The sequence below is a fragment of the Cervus elaphus genome, chromosome 17 (assembly GCF_910594005.1).
Source record: "Cervus elaphus chromosome 17, mCerEla1.1, whole genome shotgun sequence".
Taxonomy (NCBI): domain Eukaryota; kingdom Metazoa; phylum Chordata; class Mammalia; order Artiodactyla; family Cervidae; genus Cervus; species Cervus elaphus.
Genome location: NC_057831.1, coordinates 62212328 through 62217472, shown reverse-complemented (window position 1 = coordinate 62217472; position 5145 = coordinate 62212328).

The following is a 5145-nucleotide window of genomic DNA, read 5'->3' as shown; positions in this document are numbered from 1 at the left end:
TCTTCCCAATCAAGAAATCGAACCAGGGTCTCCTGCATCGCAGGCAGATTCTTTACCAAAGGAGTCTCCAGGGAAGTTCCACTTACTGTCTCTAGTTGGAAGCATAACAGACTTAACATACCCAAGACAGAACTCTAAATTTCTCCTATCATTCTACCCACTTTTCCTCTCACCATCTTCACCATCTCATTTAATGCACACCTGCTTTCATCTTTAACTCCCCTGATTCTTTTATAATTCGCACTCTATAAACAAATCTTGTTGACACTGGCTTCCAAATAGATTGGGTTATCCCATGTCTCCCCGCCATCACCATGCCCTGCTTGAAATCACCTTCATCCCTCCACGTTCAGCTGGATTTACTGCTCTAGCCTCCAAACTGGCCTCCCAGCTTCTGTGCTGCCCCACTCCCTTCAGCGTTTTCTCATCTCGGCATCCAGAGCGATTCCTTTTAAACACGTCAGATTGAGGCAGTCTTCTTAAAACCCTCCCCTGGTTTCATTCTCCAGCTCACTCAGTGTATCAGATCCTTCAGGCTTCTGTAACAAACGACCACAAACTGGGTGGCAGAAACGTATTCTCTCACAGTTGGAGAGGTTACAAGCCTTAAATTAAGCTATCAGCAGGGCCATCCTCTCTTTGAAGGCTCTAGGGGAGAATTATTCCTTGTTTCTTCCTAGGTTCCGCTGGTTGCCAGCAATCCTAAATGTTCCTTGACTTGAAGTTGAATCACTCGAATCTCGGCCTCCATCTTTACATGGTCTTCTCTGCTTTGTCCAAATTTCTTTGTCCAAATTTCCCTCTTCTTATAAGAACACTAGCTATTGTAGTAATGCGTCCCACCCCACACAAATCTATAAGCACCTTAGCTTATATTGATTATATTTGCAAAGATCCTATTTCCAAATAAGCTCATATTCACAGGCCCTGAAAAGTAGCATTTGGACATATGTATTTGTTTGTTTTGGTGGGAAGGACACAGTTCAATCCACAACAATCAACGTAAATGCAAAATCCTTACAATGGCACACAAGTCACAGTTTTTTTTTGCTATTCAAAGTGTGATCTACAGACCACCAGTATCAGCATCACCTGGGAACTTGTACAAAAGGTAAACTCTGGACTTCCTAAATCAGAGTCTTCATTTTAATGTGACATGTACATGATTTACATGCAAATTAAAATTTGAGAAGTCCTGCTCCTTGGAATGATCTAGTTATTTTTCTACTCTCTTCATAAATGACTATCCCTTACATCTCCATCGCTTCAGTTATACTGACCCTTATTTTTTCTGAAATGCCTGAAAAACTCCTCTCCAAGATGTGCAGCTTTTCCTAGATACTGTTTTAAATTAACATCTCCTACCTATTCTATCCACCTTCCTTGCTTTAATTTTTTTTACTACAGAACCTCCCACTATCTAATATACTAAATATCTGACTTATTAACTTTGTTTGCTATTTTCTCTATCAACTAGAATATAAACCACTTGAGCACAAGGATTTGAGTCTGAATTTTAGGCTCCTGAAATGATATGGGACACTCAATGTCAAGTGAGCCATTTATGTGCCCAAATACGTTAAGTAACTCCTGCTATTTGAAATCAACTGTATCATATGCATCATGTAATGCTTTTTAAAAGAGATATATAAGAATCATATTAGCTTATGATTCATCTGGCAAAAAATTATCATTTGCCTGAGCATTTATGAATCAATTTGGTTTTTTTAATTTTAATTGGAAGATAATTATTTTACAATATTGTGATGGCTTCTGCCATGTATCAACATGAATCAGTCATAGGTATGCATATGTTTTACCCCCGCCCCCTTAAACCTCCCTCCCACCTCCCTCCTCAGTCCTCCCCTCTACTTCGTCACAGAGCACCCACATTGGGTTCCCTGCGTCATACGGCAAATTCCCACTGGCTCTCTATGTCACTACGGTAACGTATGTTTCAATGCTACTCTCTCAAGTCATCCCACTTCTCCCTCCCCAACCGTGACTGTGAGTCTTTGCTTTACATCTGCATCTCTTCTGCCGTCCACCAAATAGGGTGACCAGTACCAACTTTCTAGATTCCATGTATATGTGTTAGTACGTGGAATTTGTCTTTCTCTTTTTGACTTACTTCACTCTGTATAGCAGTCTCTAGATTCATCCACATCATTAGAACTGACTCGAATGCACCCTTTCTTTATAGTTGAGTAATATTTGATTGTGAATGTACTATTTCTCTTTCCATTCATCTATCGATAGACATCTAAGTTGCTTCCGTGTTCTAGTTATTGTAAACAGTGCTGCAATGAACCCCGAGGTACACGCATGCTATTCAATTATGGTTTCCTCAGTGTATATGCCCAGTAGTGGGTTTTCTGGGTCATGTGAAGTGAAGTCGCTCAGTTATGTCTGACTCTTTGCGACCCCATGGAGTGTAGCCCACCAGGCTCCTCTGTCCATGGGATTTTCCAGGCAAGAAACTGGAGTGGGTTGCCCCTTCCTTCTCCAGGGGATCTTCCCAACCCAGGGATTGAACCCAGGTCTCCCACATTGCAAGCAGATGCTTTAACCCCTGAGCCACCAGGGAAGCCCTGGGTCACATGGGAGTTTTATTCCTAGTTTTTAAGGAAACCTCCATACTGTTCTCCACAGTGACTGTATCAGTTTGTTCTTATTATACCTCTCATGGTGAAGCACACTTAAGCCCTAGTGAGTCCTATGAGCATTGCTGTGGCTGTTGTTTGGTCACTAAGCCATGACCATTCCTTTGAGAGCCCATGGACTGTAGCCCGCCAGGCTCCTCTGTCCATGGAATTCTCCAGGCAACGACACTGGAGTGGGTTGCCATTCCCTTCTCCAGGGGGTCTTCCTGACCCAGGGATCGAACCCACGTCTCCTGCATCGCAGGCAGATTCTTTACCACTGAACCACCGGGGAAGTCCGTTCTGTGAGAAAACAGATGTTTTCACGCATCCTAAATGTATTCCTTTTGAGCTTCACAGGATATTCCCCTGATCTATGAAACAGAAATATGGTCACCATACACATGTACGCCGTATCTTGCCGTTTGTACATTTTGTCCCTTTTCATTGCGTTTTCTTTCCATTTTCTTCTTTTCAAAAAGATTCTTAATCCTAGTTGGTCCTAATATAAGGGGCTTTCTGGGAACTTACATCTTTCTTCAACCATGTTCTTGTAACTAGACTCTTGGCAACAACTTATCTGTTCTTCATCACCAGAATTCTGTTATATATTTCAAAACCAAAGCCCATGATTGTTAAATGAATGACAATTTCTTTCCTTGAGTATTATTTGCATCCTTTATAAATTCTTAATAAATGGTATAACACCGCAAGCATTCAAATGTGTGTGCATATATATATTTGAGGTAAAGTTTGACTGGATTTAAATGCACAAAAGAGAAAAATATTATAATGCTTTCATCACTATATCCATATTTATAACTCTGTGCTAAAGACTAGTTATAGCTTTTTCTTTTATTCATAATATCTGAATTATAGTCATTACTAAATAAGAATATATTTAAAACTTTACACTTATGCCTGAATTTTACATTTTGCTTCAGAACTTTAAATGGTGTTAAAAAGATATTTTACATTTAAATATATCTAACTGAAGGAAAAGGTACAAATAAGTGATCTCAAAATATAATCTTGGAAAATGCTTTTTTTTCCAGTTGAATATTGCCACTGTTAGTCTTTAATAGTTACATAGATTGCCTATAAAATCATGATTTCTCAAGAGGCAACAGGCAGTAGAGAACAGCTCTAATTTTTAATAAGCCACAGTAAGTCCTGTCATCCTCTGCTCCTGTCCCCACTCCGGGGAGCTCTTGCAGTCTGCCGTCCACCTTTAACACAACATCCCAGCTCTCCATCGGGCATCCTCCAACTGCTCCTCCCTAGGGAGGTCAGCAGACTTACCTTAGCTGGACTTTCTCAGTGCCTGCCTTCCGACTGAATTTGCAAGTGCTATGGACTATTCTCATAGGTCCTTGAAGAGCAATGCATAATACATCTCCTGCTAATTATCTGATGAGTGTCACTAAATATTTTATCACATCAGATAAAATATCCTTAGATCAAATGGTACAAGAATTTCCAATTCTGCTGCTCCTTTGGATTAAATTCCGTGGCTAGTTTGAGGACTGTCACAGCAGTGGAGATGCCAGGAACAGAAACAGTATTTGTTCTCGGTTTTGACTGGCGTGTCACTAAGGCTGCACCACCACTATTTCAGAATGCTTTTTAGATCACAAAATAGCGGCACTATTAAAATGAAAACTAACCATAACCCTGTGTGATAGGCAGGACCAATATTATTATTCATAGTTTGCAATGAAGCAGTTAGGTTCAGTAGTATTAAAAGATTTGTCTCAGGTCATTGGTTTATTAAATGACAGGCTAAGATCAGAACTCAGTTTTATTCTTGCATAAGACTGTAAATAAGAAGGCTGAACCAAATAAATTATAAAATTTTGTTACAGCCCCAATAACTATAATTGGTCATCCAATGATTTCTTTAATAACAATTATATATGACAAGGTGGATGTGACAAAACCAACACAATCTAATGATTATATGTGGGTAATTTCTATTGTTTGCTCACAAGAGAATGCTATATGTTTTATCATAAATGTTTTATGTTTTATCACAAGAGAATACACATTAATTCATGTTTTTCTTTTATATGCTCACTAAATTAAACACAGCAACTCTTTCCATGTTATTAAAGGAATACCATTTAATACTATAAAATATCTCAAGTATGTACCTTTTGCAAAGTGATTTTTAGGCACTAAGATTATAACAAAATATATATAACAGATATACATATAGCAAAATATATATAAAAAATAGAGTCCCTCTTCCCATGGGTTTTATATTTTAGTGGAAGGAGGTGATGTATAAAGAGAATATCTATAAATTATATCCATCAGCAGTAAGTAGTAGGAAAGGAAATAAAGTCAGATAAAAAGATAGAGAATGATAGGAGGGTACCCATTTTAGGTAGTGTGATTAGCACAATCCTTTCTTCGGGGATAATAACATTTAAAGAAACCAGAATGATGTGAGAATGAACATGCAAATAACCGGAAGATCATTCAGGCTGTTGGAAAAACA